The sequence below is a fragment of the Simochromis diagramma genome, unplaced genomic scaffold (genome assembly GCF_900408965.1).
Source record: "Simochromis diagramma unplaced genomic scaffold, fSimDia1.1 OVJJ01000486.1, whole genome shotgun sequence".
In the NCBI taxonomy this organism is placed as follows: Eukaryota; Metazoa; Chordata; class Actinopteri; order Cichliformes; family Cichlidae; genus Simochromis; species Simochromis diagramma.
The window spans coordinates 2030776-2052871 of record NW_024387047.1 but is presented as its reverse complement, the minus strand read 5'-3'; the positions used below and the strand labels follow the sequence as shown (position 1 = coordinate 2052871).

The following is a 22096-nucleotide window of genomic DNA, read 5'->3' as shown; positions in this document are numbered from 1 at the left end:
GCTGGATTTTTCACCCAAATTATAGGGTTGAGTGTGGGGCAGTTTCAGGAGGGGTGGTGGGCTTCACGGGGTGATCATGAGGAGTAAAAATAAGAATTGGGAGATGAGAGGAGGAGGGGTGGAGGGCTGTGTACTGTACAGCCTGAACCCTGAGTTACAGCCAAAAACAGGCCACTAATGGACCAAACTCACACTCCTCTATGATTTGTGAGGGGTGAAAGGTCACCCCACAATTCTCTGTCCCTGCTCTGAATCCAAGAACGTTGCAACACAGCTATATATTTTCCCCGTCCTTCAGTCGCTTCCTCTGTTCGCTAACACAGTTCTCAATATTTGCTTCACGATCCCCACAGGATCACAGGATGATTCATTGAGTGCAAAAACACAGATATTACATTCACGGCTACACAGCTGCTTGATTAATAACTTTTTCCATATGGATTTGGTGTTTACAGCCTTTAGCCTTCTTAAATGAATCAAGTTTTAAAAAGGCTCAGAAAGGGACTATTACACTTGGTGTTGCAAAGTCTCAGAAGTGTGCGTTCCTTTCCATTGGTCTGATAGAGGGCCGATAGACTGACTTGATTTGAACTTTACTAGAAACTTAGAGGCAATAAGCCAGTCTCTGATTTGGATCTCACAGTAATCGTTTTGGCCGTTGTGCTGACAGCTGAGGCCTGGAAATAAGGCAATGTTGCTGCAACAACAGGAGAGGGAAAATGCCGTTCAGGTTGATAACAAGCCAGTTCAGACAGATTATCTAAATCTCTTTCTCTGGACCTCAAACAGAAAGTGAGCATGCTTGAATTACTGGCAATAATCAGCTTCTTTATTTTTTAAATTTTCCTGGCCTCTTGCTGAGTGGCAGTCTGATAGAGCAGCTCCCATTGTTGTAGTTTGTCTGATTTATCTATTTTCGTTCTTATTTTAATGACGTGATCACCTGATAAAGTTGCTTTTCATTTTCTCGTGTTTTCATCACGAGGTGAAATGGCTGCTTTTGTGTTTTGCAAGTCTTCCAGTGGTTTTTCTTTGTGTTATACTCTTGGCAACAGAGAGTCTTCACCACCATAACTTCTTGTGCCCGGATTTAGGCTTACAGTCTTGGTAGAGCTACGGAGACAACAGACTTTCAGAGCTGGAGCTAAGTGAAAAGCTAAGAAGAGAAACTATAAACCATCTGTTCCAGCTATCATCATGTTGATTTTGAGGTTTTTGGACAATAAGATGGACGAGCTTGGTGAACTGATTAAGACCCAGAGGGAATACAATGAGTGTAGTTTGATGTGTTTCACGGAGACGTGGCTACACTTCCCGGACCACAGTGTTACCAAGCATGGTTTCAGGACTTTTCTGGTGGACAGGGATGTTTGTCTGAGTATTAATAAAAAATGTGAACTGTTGTGAATGAAAAGTGGTATAATCCCCGACATGTTACAGCAAAGGAATGTTTTTGTGGCCTGAATGTTAAACTAAAAGCTTGGAATGTGTCCATATCACTCGCTGACAGAATCCTCTTCCATTATCGCTGTTTGAATTCAGACTCTTGGTTATTTTTCATGTTTTGGCTGCTTTGACACAATAATTTCCCATTTTTTTATCTCATCTTATTTACTGTTCACCCTTTTTTCATCGCTGATGATAGTTTGTCCAGACTGCGGTTGTATATGCATGAGCTTCTAATGTATTTACCTACCCTTTTTGCTAACTTTATCCCCTCATGTTGTCACTGCAGCTCACTTTCTGGTCACCACATCACTCCTGCTATGCTCCTGTGTAGACACAGTTTAAGACTTTGTCAAATACAGAAGGTTTAAGGCCTGTTATGGTTCAGGGATCCAACCGGTTGGGGGAAAACCTATCAATCAAGACAGGGTGGGGCGAGGCATGAAGCCTGTAACTCTACCTGAAAGCAGACAGAAAGAGGGATCCATCCATACATACATACATCTGCTTATCAGCATCATAGGGGGCTGGAGGCTATCCCAGCCTACGCCCCCACCAGGACTGCTGGACCCATGACACCAAACCAATGAACCTTAGTCGTTCTGTGAGATGACATTGCTAACATCTGTGCTACCTTTTTTGTGATTTTTCTTTCGATAAATAATGTTACAGCTTCAAACATATTTGTATTTGTTGGAAAACTTGGAAGAGGCTGACTTTAGGGTCTGGAAGTAATAATCAAATAGGCTAGTTGGTGGAAACACCCTATCATTAAAGAACAGGTCAATTTGTGTCGATTTGCTAGAACAAACAGATTGCTTTTTCATGACTAATGTTTTGCTATGAGATCAGGTTGAAAAATGAGTTGAGTTAGCATGAATAAAGACAAAATGAATGAATACCAGCCAGTAAGGGAGGTACTCATACCTCATGTGGAAACACCATAAGTCCAAAATTACAATAAAACAAAGAAAATGACTCCTTAAATCTGTGCATTCTAACATTTTGAATTGTAGTAAAATTCTTAGAGTTTCTCAACATGAAGGGAAAAGTTTAAGTGACCTCAGAGCTTGAGCTTCATCCAGAGTTGCAGTAAAACGAGTCTCTGCAGACCAGCCCAGGAAGGGTATTTAATAACTGAGTGGAGGCCTGATTTCTTGGAACAAAGGATCACCATTAGAAATAACACGCAAAATGTTGCGTAAGGGAACAGATAGTGACAAACTATGGGAGAAGAATTCATTCAGGCTGTGCAGCTCTTCAATCAGTGACACCATCACCCCTTTTTTTCCCCTGTCCCCTTTTGACAGCGACTCAGCACAACCAGCTGTTTCTTATTTTCCCCCTCACACTCACTCCCTCCCTCAGTCTTTTCTCCATCAGCACCCCCTCAATCCAAACATGCAGCCCAACTCCGCTCCTCGAGGAAGCCACAGAGCCTATACATGATATCCACATCACATACATACGTTTATAAGGAAAGGGTGGAGGCGCTCAAAGCACATACGCGATCGTGATGGAGCTTTATTTGATCATCCAAAGTGCAAAAAAGTGGTATTCCTCCCAAACTACACATTGAACCGTTGAAAGATGAAATTGTGACTTGTGAGAAAGTATCCATTCATGATATGGTGGGTGATTCGTGGTCCAAGGTGTCAGCAACTGTGCTTTTACAGTGACAGAGATAAACATACACAAACTGCTCAGTTAAATCCTGACATGAAAAACAGCTTTTTTGCTGTTTCCCTGTTGTTTATGCAGCAGAGAACACAGGTTAAAAACAGCATCGCACAGCAGCAATAAAAGGTCTCGCCTTATATCTCTCACTAGCACGTGCTCAGGACCGTATATCGAATGTCTTGATTTCAAAATATTTGTCTTCTAGATCTCACAGGAGATGATGCAACAGTTTGTATTTCCAACCCAATCAAAATAAGTCTACGTAAAAAGGTGGGTTACCTATGGGGAGGTGATAGTGAGATGTATGCTAATTATGCGGGTGAGTGGGAGCCTTGTTTTGGGAGAGTGTGAAAAAAGCTTCTATAGACAGCACGGTGTGTTACAGGGTATAGGCATATGTAGGTGGGTTGGGATGTTAGCTAAATCTGAAGTTTAAGCCAGCATATGATGGACTTATTTTTCAAAAAGAGTGGAAGAGTGAAGAAACTCCTAGATTGGTTTTTATTTAAAAAGTAAATAAATAAAAATGCCATTAAAACACAGCTGGTCAGCAGGTGACGCAACAGTCTTGGAAACTTGGCGTGATGCAAAAAGTGTTGAAAGAGCAAGTTCAAACTACATTGTGTAAACAGCTGATTTAATAGCTGAAAAAAGCTAGAACATTCGACTGTTTATCTGTGAATGTCAGAAAGTTTTTATCCTGAGTTATAAATGTCACTAGATTATTTAGACACAGTCTTCAAATATCATTAGCAGGGTTTGTATTTCAAATGCAACTCAAACTTTAACCACATTTTCTGAAAATCGGCAAAAGAAAACATAAATTATAGTTGGGTTTCCAGTTTACCATAACCATTATACTAAAATTATGAGTTAGCTTATTGACATTAACAGATGGTGGCACTAATTCGTAATCCAGGGAACATTATAGAAGTAGAAAGCAAGATGCTATGTTAAGCTGGAAACGTTTGAAAGAGTATGGAGATGGAGATAACTTTATGGAAATGTGCCATTTGTGTTTCATGCTTTTTTTGCTTTTGGGGTTAAACTCTGGACAGTTTGAAGGTCGAGTCAAATCTCTGAGCTTTTTGCTGTGCTTCTCGAGCTGGACTCCTTTATCGTGGGAGGTGATAGTAGTCTGCAACAAAATCTGGGTAGTACATGTAAAAGTACAGAAAAATTCAAGGGATGAACCAGTGTTGTAGCTACACATAACACACATAGCACTTAAGCAGCCTGTCACAAAAAACATGTAATTTGTTTCCATTTCTTTAGCTGAATCCACAAAGATGCTAAGACAGTTTGGCATGCATAAAACTGCATTTTAGTACTAACAAGGAGACTCCCAAAGAACTTTTGCTAAAAATTAAGCATATTTTTTTGGCCTGGTGTGCAAAGCGTTCTTACAAAATTTGAGTAAACTGCACAAGTGAAGGACAAAAGAAAAAGTTGCACACTCAAAAAAGTAATTGGAGCAGAACAACAGTCAGTGGACGTCATGTCCTTGCATTTCAGCCAATGGTGATGGGGATCCGGTCAAAAATGTCAGATTTTGATCCATTGAAATGAGGGGCGGTCCCTTTGGAAAGCATCTGTTTGGTGATGGCTTTATTTTTCAGAATAACAGTGATCCCATCACTCTGCCAATTCAGCAAAAGCATACCTGGATACAAAATTACACAGTGGAGCTCCAGCAGTCATGGATTGGCCTCCCCAGACCTCAACATTATTGAATCAGTGTGGGATCAGAGAACAGAACTAAAGGCAGCCAACATCCAAGGAAGAGCTCTGAATGTCCTATTTGTCCTATTTCTTTATTTCTTTAAGAATGCACGTCAAGAAAAGTTCCCTAAGAGAGCTCATCAAGTACTTCACATAGCAACATAAAATGGGTGGTATACTTATGTAAAGGGCTGCAAGCGATTTTAACTGCACTGAGCTGAGTACAGTCAGCAGACAAGGGCATTTTAATGGAGATACATTATAGCTTACGTATGCCATTTTACCCCCCAGGTGACCTTTAAGTAAGGGTGAATGTTGTTCAAATCAATGGATCAGCTCGACGCTTATCATTATCTGCTGTGCTTATCTACTGTGTCCTAACATCTAAGACTTCAATCTGGAAAGAAAAAACGAGTGTTGTTATTGGTAATACAATGCCACAACCCAGGGCCTCATCAATGACACGAGGGTCAACCCCTTACTGTAAAACACTTCAAGGCGCACTGTAAAGAGAGTTATCAACAGTCTTTGAATGGCATGTGTGTGTGTGTGTGTGTGTGTGTGTGTGTGTGTGTGTGTGTGTGTGTGTGTGTGTGTGTGTGTGTGTGTGGGATTGTTAAGGGGGAGAGTTTTAAAGGGAAGAGAGTGGCTGGTGATAAGATTGAAATATCTCAGCAGTGTTTACTTTAGGAATCAGAGCTGCTGGTTGTAGTCCAGGCCAGCTGAGTGTTGTCTGCAAAATGAGGGAACGGGGAGGAGAAGTGTGTGTATTCATGTGTGTTTATGTGTAATAGTTGTGAACGCCTGCCCTTGTTTGCTGGATAAAGAGGAAAATCTCCATAATGTAAATTCTAAAATGTTATAATGAAGCCTGGTTTACAGTTAGGATTAGGTCATGATAGGATGATTAGGAGACGTCTCTGGGACTTTAAAGTAATTGAAACAAGCCTGTGTTTGTGTGTCTGTGTTTATTCACAAAGTAATGTACAAAAGGAACTTGTCTAAAAAGGCGAGCGACTTGCATCACACAGAATAAAAGTAAAGTTTCTGCTGTGTTGGTCTCTTTGCATCATTGTTTTGCTTTCCCTCCGTCTCTCTGCAGGGATTTAACTCTGATCACTGTGTCTTCTTGCGTCCACAGGTGCCCTGGAGTCTTTTGTTCCAATAAGTGTGTTTGTAGTAGTAATACTACCCAAGCTAAACACACATATGCACATTGTGCACATAATGCAAAATTCCTGCACCTGTAGATGCACTGATTCTGACATTGCTTTAAAAATCATTTGTTTCCACTGTAAATTCCTACTTTAATGTTTCTATCTATGATAATGTGAGCATTTCTGAGCACAGTAGCACAGCGTCTGCATACAGGGTGGTTGTTAACTACGACACTGTTTTTCTTTTGTACGTTGTTCAATGTGTTGTTGCTGCAATGACGGTAAAGATTCTGATTCTGATTTGTAGGCTGCATATCTATGATGTGTATCTCCCGCTCTACCACATCCCAGAGGGGCTCTATTGGACTGAGTGCTACATAAAATGTATGCAATGGTTTTGTTGCTTGAAAGTTTTCGTGTGCATTGTGAGTTTAACATTTTTATTAATAAAGAACAATGCAATGTTTTTTCTTTCTTTTGATTTTTAATCTTACAGTTAAACTTGAAGTGTTTTGAGCCTTTCCAAGGCACAGAAAGTTCCAGCAGTCAGTCATCTTACGCTTTCAGTGGAATAAATGAATTGAAGGCAAGTCATTCAATATGGCTCTTCACACTTGGCAGCTCTACTGGGAAGGCCTTATCCTCGTTTCATATTTCATTTTAATCCAAATGTGCATGTTTGCAGGTTAGAGAAAAAAAAGACTTGTCTGGAATGTCTGGAAAGCAAAAAAAAAATATTAGATTGCATGATTAGATTTTGGACATTACATATAATCATATTTAGTGTCAACCACAATCATGTCACGCTTGTGTTTAATGAGGTCGGCCAGAAATATGTAAGGAAGCAGAGGGATAAGTAATAAAGTTTCTTCCCAGAATAGCGTAAATAGTTTAAACCATCCCTGTCCACATGTGGCCTACAATGAACAAACTAAAACATCTTGATTTTTTGTTTTGTTGGGTTTTTTGCACGTGGAACAAACAATTAACCCCTCACTGATTCTGGGTTCCATCCAATCGTTTAAGAAAGCAGGATGCAAAGAATTTCGCTGCGGTCCTCTTTTTATGCTCTGCTGCTTTTCATTCTCTGATGGTGATTGCTGTCAGAGTCCAGTGATAGTTTGCTGGTTAATGGGGGGCGGGGGCATAATTCTTTGCACATGTGTGCCAGTGTGGCTGTGCAGTTTCCACTTATCTGTTATTAGATTTAGAAGCTGGCCTATCACACTGAGAGAGGCCTTGCTGCAGGTTTTGGTCTCACCACGACAACTGCCACCCCAAAGGTATGTGCATGCGCCTGTTTGCACTACGTTCATAGATATGCTGCCCTCCTTGCAAACCAGCATTCCCTTTTCTGTCAACATGCAGGACCCAACAAGCCCGGGTTTATTAACCAAACCAATCCTTTGGAAATCCTGCATAATCCTCTACAAGCCCCCTATAGCCTCTTTATAAACACTCCAAAAAGTTTACCTCATCAAGCATCTGCATTTCCAACCACCACAGACAAAAGATGGAGAACGCCCACAACTCAATAATCAGAGACAGGAAGATTGAATCGTGAGCAGAGTCTGAGGCAACCAGTGCTTGTCCTTTGGGTCACTATGTTACCAAAGACAGCCACTGCTGTTTGTTATAAGAATGTGTTTCACGAGTGTGTTAACATTTCTTTCTGTTTGTGTTAGCATGGCTTTGTCTTTGAGATGAATAACTAAAAAAATCAATAATTGTTTTTTTAAAGTTGTCCAGTGTAACATGTGGTAGTTCTCACAGTGGTACAAACCCTGCAGTCTTGGAGTACTCTAAACTTTTCCTATAGACTGTATATAAAGGTGTATGTACTCAATGTGTTATAACCATTGGTTTCTCAGCTTTGCATTTTGAAACGTAACAGATTAATAAAATGATCGAATCTCACTCCCTAAAACTGGAGCGCAAACTTCTTTGATGGGCTCAGGGCTTATTATTTGTCAGATTACGCCCCAGTAGGAACCAGCAACACAAAAAAAAGTCTAGTTCTAGTTACATTAAGAAGAGGAGGTGAGGTCTAACACACACTGATCAGCTACAGCTGCCATTGTTACCACACCTGTCAGTCAAAGGTAAACTTTAACAACATCCAAAGTTCTTATGAAGGGTAGAAACTCTCCATGACTTTTGTACCAGACTGTGAAAACGTCTGAGAACTGCTTTGTTTTAGGAGTCAACCTCAAGTGGTCACTAGAGGAAATGCAGTTTTAGGAAATCCTGTGACTTTACACAATGAACATCATCATGAACATAAAAAAGAAAAGTGCAACGGCAATCTTAAAAAGCTATTATAGAGATCCTATAAAATGTAGTGAAACAGTGACAGTCGTGTTTTTGATTCTCATTTTATTCCTTTGTCACTCAGCTGGGATGCACAAAGTAAATTATGTAGAAGTGCCTTTTTTTAATCACAGTAGTGCCATCTTCTCGCTGCACACTCGTGCAGCAACATGAAAAACAAAGAGTATTACCTCTGTCCTTGGCAATGCTCCAGCTAAGTCTTCTGTAACTGTGGATTAGGTGTCTCTCACCACCTTTACCCAACCTCCAACCTCTGACTAATAAACACACACACAAGATCTGCACTGATTGCACAAGTCCAGGCTTGTTAAAACTGTTGCAATCACTGTTTACATGCTTACTCAGTAACACAGGGTCACTCAAATTCAAGTATGCTTGTGTCCACACGTACACGGATTTGCATATGTGTGAATAAAATCTTTGCGTGACTAGATTACATCGGTACAAACGGTGACCATGCAGAGGTTCCACAAATGCACTCACAAATATATATGTGACTCAGCAGGGATTGGATAACTTTCCCAGAACTGAAAATTCCCCCCTCATCCTGCACAAATCAATCCCCTGGTATTAATCAAATTAATCTGGTTAGTAGCTGGTGATATTTTCTCACAAACAACAAGATGATCTTTCAGTAATCACTGAAAAAAAATCCAGATCAACTTTAGAAGTCATTTTTTCCTAAATCGGGCCGAACCCTATCTCTGATATAAAAAGTATGTTTTTAACTTTTAAAATAGCCCTTCTAATAATTAAAAAAAAAACTGCAGCATGGTTTTAGCATCATAGGACCCCGAACATGAATTTAGCTATAACATCTAACAGTTTGGATGGAGTCTTCATTGAAGAGCTGTGGACTCCCCGTAAGCAGTGCTGTGTTTCATACACTCAGCAGTCATAAACCATGTAGTTTCCAGGATACCAGCCTGGCTCAAAGAGGGGTCCTAACATGGGACAGGAGCCCAACCAGTGCAACTGATTTGTGTCAGGAAGATGGTTACTGGAACAGCACTTGGTTAAGTCATGTGCATTACTGTCTTTATTTGAAGAGGCCACAGGGAGCTTCTAATGCTGGCTCTCCAACAAAGTGCAGCAATGAGAAGCAGACTGTGGCTGGGTAGGAGGAGAAGTGAAGGTAAAGATCATGAGGGAGTAAATAGAGAATGTGTGTGAATGAATTTAATTTGTAACATATATTTTTGAGTGACATATAATACGCCATACAAGTGATATAATATCCTTATACCAAACCAAGAGCCAGATGAAGATTTTTTTTTTAAATTGCACATTTGAAAATCAAGTTCCAGTAAAAGTTTTAAAAAAGCAGAGTAGTGCAACAGACCAAAAGGGTATTAAATCAAGGTAAACTACACCCTAACTCATTTTCTTGGCTTGGTAGCCAGTTTGATAGTGCTAACTTGGAAGATGCCAGAGAACCCAGAGTTCCAGTTCTTTTCCGATGGGTGGATCAACATCCAATGGGGACACATTCATGTCCCAGTCTTACAGGCTTGACTTCCTGCTGTCCAAGCAGAATGAATGGAGTGTGAAAAGACCATCTGGAAAAATGAGAGGTGATCCAGGAGGGGAAAAAATAGGACAGAAAGGAGAGATGTAAAGTAAAAGGGAAAATGGTGGGGTTACCATTAAAGGCACAGCACACATAGCTCTGTTACAAAATTTTGTTCTTCTAGGAGTAAATTTTACTTTTGAAGTTGTCGCAAGATCATTCAGAGAATATCAGCTAAGGTACCATTATAACTCTTGCATTATTTTTATGCATGTTTATTGTATTTAATGTTGAGAATGTGTGATTCTCTAACCTTTGGAGTTCCTCAAGGTTCAATAATGGGTCCTGTCTCTTTTTCTTTCTCTGTAAATCCTACAACTTAAAGGCACATTATCTGATAGGTTGGTTAATCTTAAGGCTACACAAAATCAGTTTGGTAACCAATCTTCAGTTCCAATGTAGTTACATTTATTATTTATGTTCATATTGTCTATGATTTTCCATAATATAAGTAACTGCTATAGATTTCCATTGCTTGTGCTTTTTAAACCACAAAAAAACTCTGAGATTCTTATCTTTTCAACAAGTCAGAATTTTGAAATTGGATCTAAAATTGTCCTTCGTTCAACTCACAATGACCCTTTCCTTGTCTATTTGGTTATATTCAGCTAACCTCTTAACATCCACCAGTGGTTGGTTAGGGTTAGCACCGTGCAGGCTGATGTTAGCAGCTGGGTTTCCAGAAAGCTCTGTGTCACATGAACCCCAGTTGAACCAACTTTTAAAATTAGTCTTGCAATTTTCAATTATGAAAAGTATGTTATACTACTGTGTTTTCTGTTAAAACAACTAATGCCACAACCCAGCCATTGTGTTGTCTAGTTAGACTATTACTTGCTTAAACTACAAGGATATACCATGTTTATTGTTCCATTATTATAAAGAAAACCCCAGTGATACATTATCACGTGCATACATTAAACTTCACTGTAGTTGGAGGAAGCTAACTAAAAGTTAGATAACAGCTAATGAACCCTACAGTAATTAAATTTTACAATAAGACTGGGATGAAACACCTCATAAGTGAAGTTAATCAAGAAATTTGACCAAAAGTGTTTTTTAGTGTGTAGCTTCTTGGTGCTATTGAAGTGCTATTGTTATAAGTAATTAGCTGATTGTAATATGCAGCTGTAAATGGTGGAAGAGAGAAACGACCAAAGAAAATTATCCTATAAATGGGAACAGGCAGAGTAACAAAGCTGTGGTCAAATAATTTTTGAGCATTTACTTTAACCTGCTTGGAGTACCAGCAGTTTAGGAGGGGTTCACACCATTAAAACAGCACAAATAGTGTTAAGTCAAGTTCCCAGTCACAGAAAAGTTCAACAAAGTGACATTCAAATACTTTAAAATGATTGTCTAATAGTTCTGGCACTCATTTTATTGTTCTATGTGGCAAATCCCACCCATCTGGCACAGAAGCAGAGCCAACACAAATCATAAAAACTATCGTCAAAAATTGCTTGGCTTTGGTTTTTGGGCCCCTGGTGGGAAGAGAAGGAAGGAGAGAAAAATGGGAGAGTTATCCTCTCCTGAACGAGACTCGAGCTCCCCCAGTGGGACAGCTGAGGCGTCTCTCAGGCATTTTGTATCCGTTTGTCATGTTCTTATCTGACATCCATTAAAACATAATAGAGAGCAGATGCCTGGGAGATGGATCGCTAACCATAACACCCGCCCACACACACACACACACACACACACACACGTACGCAAACTGAAACACAGAGGGAGAGACATCTGCAGCATCTATAGAAGTAGGTCTAATTACATAACACTTGCTCCAGTCACTGTGGAACACTAGCAGCCGTGTCAGGTTTTCCTAAATCAGGAGACGCATGCAATGATAAGTGACACGCCGCACATATGAATATACAAAATGACAACCCAAGTGTGCACTCACAGAGGAGGGAGCACGTACAAACGCGCCCCTTTGCAAATACACAAAGGTGATTGAACAATCAAGCAGAAAAAGAAAAATGCGCACACATAAACTTAATCAGTCACACATTCAGATGCAGTGACGTAGAGATGGGGAAATGGAACATCAATTAGCTCAACGCCTTGGGAGAGCAACGCCTTTAAACTGCTGAGGACGCAGAGTCATCGGCCGAGAATAGACCGTAAGCAAGGAAGCGAGGGAGAGGGGAAAATGTGCAGTGTCACTGAGACCAAACCTCCATCGTGAGTCTTCACCTGCCAAGAAAAACAGGCATTGCTGAAGGAGAAAGAGGAAGAGAAATGGACAGGGAGTGATGGAAAAAGAGGAGAGGAAAAGGGCAGAGGGACACAGAAAGAGAGACAAATGGAAAACAAAAGGAAGTCAGTGTGAAATAGATATTTTGCCGTCAGCGTGGAGGTCAAGGCTAGCCGGACAACGCGATTAGACAGGCCCCTAAATGCGATGATGATTCAACTGCCTGGAGGAGAAGGGTTGACACTGGTGACAGGACCAAAGTGGCTGGCCGTTTACGTGGAAACCAACATTGTTATGAGTACAGTTTGTCCCCTGATGTCATCCTGCTGCTTCTCATGGCCGGGCCTTCAGCCATACCGCCGGCCTGCTGGGTAAAAAACACACACTGTGACACATTAAAAGAGAAAAACACACTAGACAAGAAAAGGCACACACAGATGATCACGCACTAACATAATGCATAAAACTAACGCACATGCAAAGGTGTGAAAAAGCAATAAGAGCTCATGAATACAACACCCTAGTGTCACTCACGAGTTGGACCGTCGGCATGAATCCACACAGCGATGATGATGATGGTGAAAGAAGAGGCCTAGTGTATGGAAAAGCAGTGAAGCTGCTGAAAAGTGCTGAGAACTTTCCCCCTTCTTCCAAACAGAGACTTTAGGCTCTGAGCAGAGGGTAAGTAAGCTAGCTGTCTAACACCAGGCTCGGCCCGTGCTGACTGATTCTATCTCCTCCTGGGTTTGGCGAGCGCTGACGGATCCTGTCACCGTTGGAAAAGTGCTTCTCGCTAGTCTCCACCCTGCTGCCTTCTAACGCAAACGGGAATCAGGACAGATCCACAGAACAGGCTAATTCAACAGATAATTTTCAAGTGTTATACAAACATATCAATATAACAATACCTTAGCCATCAAGGCATGAGTAAATAGTCACCAAAACTCACTCACTCACTCCCTCCATGCTTATCTAGTTCAGGATCATGGAGGTCTGGAGTCTACCCAGCTGGGTCATTCTGTCTCTAATCAACCAAGCCTTCTGCTCAGCTTACTCCGATTCATATAAAAATTGAATATTGGAAAATTCAAACATTTATAATGATTGCTGTGAGATTTATATATCACATATAAATCTTTTAAGATATGTCTGTACAGGTTTGCTTTTATTTAGTTCTAGTTGCTCTATTTCTACTTATATCTATGCATTTTTCTCTCTATTTTATATTACACTGTGAAGCACTTTATAACTTTTTTCTTATATACACATTGTCCCTAAATGGATAGCACTATTTTGTCCAAGTAAAATAGTGCTATCCATCCATAAGGCAAGAGTCACAGAGTCATTTTATTCCAAACTGACTTCTGTTGCTGAATATTTTCACCTACCTTTAGCTATCAGTCGGTCAAACATGCGTCTGAATTTGTACCAAGCTTTGTACATGCTCAGACTAATAAAGCTTAAATAATGACCGTGATCTACCATGACCATCACATTTCAAAGATAGAGTTGCTGATCTGTGAGCTACAGCCTGCTTAGCCTCCTTACTGCTAAGTTTTGTCTGTTAAATGAGACGCAAGTGTGGTTCCCACCACTGGTTTACCACTAATAATAATGTAGCTTCCATCAGAGCAGTAACATAGCTGATAACTGCAGCAGGATTTCATAGACACAAAAAACTATATAGGTTTATATATGATTTAATATAAAATGTCTTGTATCAACATACAAGACAATAGCTAGCCTGTAGTGAAACAGTCTTAGGAAATGTAGAAAAGCTATTAGAATAAAAAATGTGATGCAAGATTATCAGCATGATGATTATCAGCATGATGATTATCAGTATGATGATTATCAGCATGATGATTATAAATATGATGTCTACTTTCGAGCAATTAAACATGTCCAACAGGCTCATCTTCTAGAAAACACCAATAAAGCAGAAAGGAAATCCCTTCTGCTTCTGAGCACCAGGCAGATTACAGAACTACTGAACTCTGCTGTAGGTGAGGCTAAACAAGACTCAGCCTGCTCCTGGCAAACATGACTAGATTTGCTCTTGTTTAATTAGACTGGTTGATCCACAAACAATCAGGGCAGGTTTACTTTGGCTAAATGTGACACCACTGGCTTCGAGTCATTCCCTGACAGATGAGGTAAGCAGGGCTCAAGCGATAATTATACGTATAGATTTAAAGTTTCCTTTGTTTTGTTAAGCGGTTTTAATATCGTCACACACATAACGAAGACGAGCCAGGACACAATTAAGTCTATTTTATATCAGACCGACTACAGAGACGTAGATCTGGACAAAGCAGTTCAGTAACTTCATTCTTATTTTGAGTAGTAGCCCGAGGGCAGCTGTAGAGTGGGGCTGTTCACATGCTCACTCCTGCTATGCTACATGAACAGTGAAAAACAGCTGCAATCTTTGGATTTAACCTTGCATCCAACAAATCTTTTTAGATTACAGCCATTATCTGTTTAAACCCCAGGTAGCTTGTATACCATTAATTAACAGGGCCTGATGGTGTCCTATGGGAAAGCCAGATAATATGACTCCTCTCATAAATTCTGAGCTGAAGTGAAATTTTTGTGGCCAGCAATCACTGACTGCTGCTCAAAGAGTCATTATTTTACTGAGTGCATGACCATGTCTTAGGGGGTAGACAGAAAGTAACTCATGCCTCTGGGACCAGGGCTATAAATCTGCATGTGTGTACGTCTGCATACCAGCTTTTGGCCTCGAGGTTCACTTGAGGCTGATGTGGAGCTTGCTCTTGCTTGCCCATCAATCAATTTGCACTTTATAACTGCAAAGACTTGCTGCAAAGAGAGACAGATGAGGAGTCAAGTGTGTCATGTTTGACCTTAAAACATCAGTGATTGGTGGACTCTGAAATTAAAGATCTGAACTCTACTATGCCAAAGGCATTAGTAACAGGTGTCTGCCTTTCAAACAGAAACATGTCTGAATAGGTTGAGGAAGAAAACAAATGGGAAACTTCTCAATATTTAAGATGATTTTATGTGAAAATATACAATTTCATTTCATTTTCAAGGAATACAATTGCTCTACGGTGCAATCCTATGCTGATGCACTCATTTGACTGTAAATCTTTTTTTTAAAAATGGAAAAAGCAGGTGTCCTATTGTTCAGATAATATGCGGTAATATAATGTATTAAATATTATGTAACCTTAGTTGCAGGTGTGCAGGTGTGGCTGTTAGTGCTATTCTTCTCCATTCATGTGTAAAGGAATATAAGCCTGCATCCATATGGAAGATAAATCCACAGTTCTCAATGCCTTTTCACAACTAAAGCTTTTGAAGGCATTTTTTTTTTATCTTTGTTTGTTGATGCATGGAGAATAAATGATATTAGCTCTCCTTTAGCAATGCATCGTCTTTAGCAGTGCAGCTCTATTAATCGTGCATATCTAAAGTTGTTTCTGTGTGCATGTATTTCGTACCCAGTTGCTAGCTTGATAGCTCTTGCAGCTTGCTCTGCCTTGTTCTACCGAGCAAGCAAACACACAAACAAGAAGGGTTTTAACGTGCAATTTGATACATTTAAGATCTTCACTTCCACAAGAGACAGATTTCAACAAAGCTTGAGCAATGCTGCACACCCTCACCTCTTTTATACAACAGCATGCAGCATGTGCATAACTGTCACATCATGTGAACTCATAACTGACTTTACTGGTTACCAACTGAAGTTCTGAGACATGAACAGGCCTGCGGTTGCCCAAATGAGGGTGACTCACTTACCCACAATAACACCCTCTGCTGCGATTTGCCTAAATCAATCAAACCTCAACAACAACAGTCAGTCGTCGTTGACCTTATAAAACAGAGATTTGAGGTGAACCGGGTCTTGTTTGTTGTATAACCTGTCTGCACGAACAGTGGAGGCTTTCATGTCAAATATACAGAGGCATGTTTATTTTCTTATGCTTATTTATCTTCTTCCTATTTAATGATGCGTGCTGCACTTTGTCCAAATCACAAGGGCAGATCACTTTTTCACTCTGGTTTTTGTTTTGTTTTGTTTTTTGAAACAGTGACTTAGTTTTATCAGAGAAGCACAATTTAGGTAACGCAATCATTTTTTATAATATACTGAAGTTTCATTTAAATGCAATGACCAATAAAATGCAATCAAAATGCAAAAATAAAATGTAAATCAGAGCATATATTCAGAATTTAATGTCTTAAATTGAATTTGTTCAACATTATTAGTCTTTTTAGTACTTAAAAATACATAATATTGACCTAATTTAACAATAATCTGTAAGGAATTCATTCTAAACGTGGGTAAAACTCAGATATTGGCAAAATATGGGACTATCCATAGGACATGAGAATGCATAGTATAGTAAGCAAATAAAGTTAGCATGTAACAAATTCTAAATTATATATATATTTATGTCTTGTGTTTTGCACATATTTCAGCATATTTCAAGTTAACAAAAATGTTAACTTATGTTCCAGTAGTTTAGTTATTAGCAAAGGACAACATTAGCTTTACTTGTTGGTTAATTGTTGACATTAAAGTCACTTTAAATAAGAAATGTTGAGGCTCTAATACCACACTCAAGACTTTAAAATGTATGCAGTGCGTTTATAACAAGGAGAGTAAGACAGTGATTTAAAGGACAGAAAGGTAAGTATTTAAAAGGAACTTTTTTCACTGTTAAGTAGTGACATATTTGAAATAAAAGAATCTTTTTTAGGCTTGTCCTGGGCAGAGATAGGTGGGATTAACTAAGCGTGTGTCTTTTCTAGGAGAAAACAGGCCACGAGCTCTGAAACAAAACCTGTGCAAGAATGAGGGGCACATACAAACATTTGTTTAAACTTTTCAAAACATTTAATAAGAAAATAGGATAATGTTTAAAGTAATTTCACATAAAAATATGAGCTGGCATGTGCCTCTGTGGGGAAACTGTTGTCCAAAAAGGAACATATTACAGGATGGGTTGGGTTTTCTCCAAGAACGAAGTCAAACCCTAAACCTGGGTGGTCACTTCATTGGTTAACCATATTATATTGTTTGTTTATGGGTGTACAACAACAAACGTGATCTGAGGAAATGTCAGCTCAGTCTGTGGTCTTGTATTCCAGCCTCCTCTCTGCTTCTCATTGACACTATCACATCATTATTTCTCCAAATAGCATGAAGAGCCTAAATCATTGTGACGTAGGCAGAAAGCAAGGACATGAAATGAATGGCTCGATGAAAGCCGGCGACAACAACAGCTCTCTGTGAATGTGAGATATTTGGGATCGAGGAAAAAGCATTGTGACCAACTCTGAGTTCTTATTGTTATTGTTACGATACAGCAAGACAAAAGTGAAACATTTTTCTCGTTGCAATGGAAAACCGCTCGGGTGAGTGTGCTCCAGCTGCTTCGGTTTCCTCCCTCACCCGTCTCACCCAGCAAGACGTCTTTCATGCCATTGTGGATGTGGCATGCTGGAAACACAATGAACCCGAACTACACTTCCCCTGGCACCATTTCTGTATTGTGGGACCCGGTGGGAGGAGATGCTGGGTCAGAGCAAACTCAACTAAGGCCTAAGAGTTTATAGTTGAGAAAACCAAGACAAACGCCAGATATGTTAAAGTTCACAAGAAACTACAACTAGAAAAGTGCTAAACAAGTATGGCTTGTTTGAAAGAGCCACAAGGAGAAAGCCTCTCCTCTCTGAAAGAAATAACATGTTAATAACAGTTTATGTTAGCAAGGTTGCATCTGAACAAAAACGCAAGACTTCTGGAGTGATGTCCTCTGGACAGACGAGCTCAAAGTGGCCATAATGGAAAACACTAAATTTGGTAAAAACCAAACATTTTTGCATATCAGCAAAAATGCTTCATATCATTAAGCACGGGGTGGAGAGTTGATGATTTGGGTTTGTTTTGTAGACATGGTAGTCAGGAACCTTGCAATCATCGAGTCAACCACCAGCTACTCTATACACTAAAGTTTTTCAAGAGTCAAATTTGAGTCCATCTGCTGGGTCATGCACCAGGACAATGATCCCAATTACACTGAAAATTTACAACAGAATGAATGAAAAAGAAAATAATCAAAGTCCTGCATTGAACCATTAAAACTCTAGACCTCAACCTGGCTGACATGCTATGGCAGCACCTGCAAACCTCATTGAACTGAAGCAACGTTGCAAAAGCGTTGGCTCTCTTCCACAGCATGTCTTCTATCCTGTCTTCCTTCTCTCACCCCAACTGGTCGCAGCAGATGGCCCCGCCCCTCCCTGAGCCTGGTTCTGCTGGAGGTTTCTTCCTGTTAAAAGGGAGTTTTTCCTTCCCACTGTCACCAAAGTGCTCACTCATAGGAGGTCATATGTTGGGTTGTTCTCTGTAAGTATTATTGTACTGTTATTGTAGGGTCTATAAAGCACTTTGAGGCGACTGTTGTTGTGATTTGGCTCTGTATAAATAAAACTGAATTGGGCCAAAATTCCAAAAATACAGAAAACAAGCACTTCAAGTTATTGTTGCTACAAGTGCTTCTACAAGCTTCATGTAGAAGTCATTCTGTCTGTTGAAAGACGCGAATGCTACAGGTGAAAATATCACAATTTCTTCATCGTGGCACCTGTTAATGGGTAGGATATATTAGGGAGCAAGTGAACATCTTGTCCTCAAAGTTGACGTTAGAAGCATGAAAAATGGGCAAGTATAAGAATTTAAGTGAATTTGAAAAGGCCAAACTGGGATGGCTAGACCACTGTGTCAGAGCATCTCCAAAAGTGGTTCAAGGAAGGAACAGTGTTGAACCAGCAACAGAGTCATGGTCAGCCAAGGCTCACTGATGCACATGGGGAGCAAAGGCTGGCCTGTGTAGTCTGATTCAACAGGCGAGTTAAAGTCAAGATGCCCATGTTGACTCCTGTCCACGGCCAAAAGCACCAACAATGGGCCGCGCTATGAATTCTGGGATAGGTTGGGTCACGAAGGATACACCCGACCCATCCTTCAAATCTGGGGGAAAGGAGGACCCATTTGTTGGCCGCATTTAGAGGAGTCTACGAATTTGAACAGCCTTCGCCACGTCTCTGTCATGTAATCGGCCTACAAATGTGGCCTCTGAAGGATGCGGCCCCTGAGTTTGGACACAGCTACAATACCAGACACAGCAACTTCTTCTTCTTTGGCGTTTAACAGCAGCTGGCATCCTTGTAGATGCGGTGCTGCCATCTTCTGTTTCAGTCTGTTATTACACTCTTAAATCCTACTACTTATTCCTGCATCTTTTAGGATCATACGAAGCTTCAAACGGCGCGTCGACTATTAAATTAGTCATCGACAATTTTGATAGTCAACATAATCGTGACAAATCGACGCAGCCCTAGTGCCAGATAACACAGCACACCTTCAGGGGTCTAGTGGAGTTGATGCTTCGATGTGTCAGGGCTGTTTTGGCAGCAAACGGGGAGAAACACAACATTAGGCATGCGGTCATAATGTTATGCCTGATCAGTGCATTGCCTGGAATACATTTAAATCAAGTGATCACCCACATTTATACAAAGAAGGCAGATGTTTCTGACCTTTCAAAGATTAGACTGATTTATCATCCAGGACTGAGTTGTCAAGAGGTTCAGTGGTCAGTGCTTTGGTTAAATTATAGAAACACCCCCAACCTAATCAGTAACACCCACTCAGAGCACACATCATGAGTTTACCCCACAGGGCTCACTAGGTAGCAATTACAGGCACTCCCACTTAAACCACCAACATGTCCCTAAACCTTTTTCCTGAGCATGGCCTCACTATCTACCTGCTATAACTCTTCAGCCTCCTCCCTCTCTCTTTGAGCTCTCTCAGATCAGATTACAGAGCCATCTGATAATGGTAAACACTGTGGCTGAATGCTCTACCTGTGATTTTGTGTGTATTGGTTGGCATGAAGGTAAGAGTGGAGTGGTCGGTTCAAAACAAGACTCCCTCCATCCACACAGTTTGCTTGACAAGCTATGACAGACAATCATAATCCTAAAGTGGATTATAGGCTGGTTTTGTTTTCTTCTTCTCCTAAATTTAATTTCCAACCATGCACGCGCTGTGCGTGTGTTTAATTCCATCAACCGTTAAGTCATGGTCTGCTCAGCCATGCACATCCAGTCTGTTCTGCCACCGCAATCATGCTGGACAATTACAGTAATCCTATTGATCCAAAACATACCTAACCTCACCATTATTTTATATCCAAGATTGACCTCAAACACCAAGGCAGTCTTGGTGAATTGTCTCTTCAAGCAGGGCTTGAAAATTATTAAAGACAACATCTCCACAGCCACCCATCGTGGATACCTCCTCTCCTCTGAGTTCTGTTTGGACACATTGCACTGGATATGTACACATATCTAGTGCAACAAAAGGCTGGAAAAGTAAGTTGTACTAAAAAGGAACATTATAATTGGCAACAGGTCAGTAACTTGATTGGCTATATAAAGAGCACTTTAAAAAGAGTTTCTCAAAAGTAAAACTGGGCAGATGTTCAACAATCTGCAAAAAATGTCTGTCTCCAAGTTGTGGAACAATTTCAGAATGATATTCCTCAATAGTAGTTGTGATCTTAGGGCAATCAGAAGGCTCTGCATTTAAAAACAGGCATGATTCATTCAGAAAATGCATGGCCTCAAGAACATTTTCAAGAATCAATGTCTGTGAACACAGCTCACTGTGTCATCCACAAATGCAGATTAAAGTTGTGTCTTGCAAAGAAAAAACCATATCTGAACATCCAGAAATGAAATCTGAAATTCCTTTTGGAAATTGGACACCACGGGCACATCACAAACTGAAAGAAATGGCAAAGACAATCCAGGACTTTTGATCAACTCGGAACTTATGTCAGACCAGACCAGGACATTTAAACCTCTTCCAACTTTTTTGAGACATGTGTCTGCCATCAAATAATAATGGCTTTTGCAATTTCTCACTTTAAACATTTTATGTGTTTTCTATGTTCTACTTTAAAGAGGTACCTATTTTTCACCCTTTTTGAAATGAAGCTAATAAGTAAGTTCAGTAAGGAAGCTCTATAGTAACACATCTTTCCGCTTCCCAGGTGCTGGCGGCTAATCTGAGCTTTAATCTAAGTTCTACTCTCCCATGCTGTCAAGCTTATTGTGACATCACTGGTCTAGTCCAATCATTTTTCTGCTGGCCTTCTTCAGGCCAATCAGCTTTCACTCTGCGTACTTTAAATCTCAATGCCCATCTGCTATTCTCCCTTGCAGATGCCTCCATACAACCCACCTCCTCGCCATCACCACCTCTCCCTCGTCACTCAGGCTCAGTTCAAGCTTCAACCTTCATCTCCACCACCAGCATCTAGACTCCGGAAGGTCTTGCTCTGATTCCTATTACCGACCTGTTCTGCTGTGATGGGCCATCCAAATCTTAAACTGTACTTCAATAAATCACGTTCAATTCCTTCTAATGTTCTCTCCTTATTGAGATGTCATTAAAGGTTACACACATGTAATTAATAACATTAACTCTGGCCCTGTTCCATTTAGCTGGGAAGAGGCCATGGGATTATAGCTCCTCATGTGAACTTCTATGGCACTAAATAAATCTGAACTATAATTAATTTCATTCATCACAGTCACCTATTGGATATCATAGCCTAAAAAAAAGTTTAAAGATGACATTCATGCAAAACAGGCCTTCATAAGCTTCTTGAAGGTTTATGGTGCCAGTATAGAAATGAACCCGGGACTACAGTAATACTGTTGATGTATTCTTGTATGTTCTACGCCCTCTGCTCTATTCATCTTTGCCTCCCCTCCCTTAGTTTTATCCTCTATCTTAGTCCTGCAAGTTGAAACAGTCAGTAATGCAAAAAATATAATCAGAAATGAACTTTCACTTGCAGCATTCACGCTCCTGTGAAAGTAGTGAGGGTTAAAGTAACAGCAATAAAAACAAGACAGTTCATCCTCACAGCA

At 40.2% G+C, this 22096-nt stretch overlaps 1 long non-coding RNA gene across 1 annotated transcript; it reads left to right on the top strand.

The window, feature by feature from the left end:
* Positions 1-11801: 11801 nt before the first annotated feature.
* On the top strand, positions 11802-21585 carry LOC120741705. The gene is made up of 2 exons (XR_005697665.1): positions 11802-12474; positions 21383-21585. It is a non-coding gene; the product is annotated as an uncharacterized LOC120741705 (long non-coding RNA).
* The last annotated feature ends 511 nt before the right edge of the window (positions 21586-22096 follow it).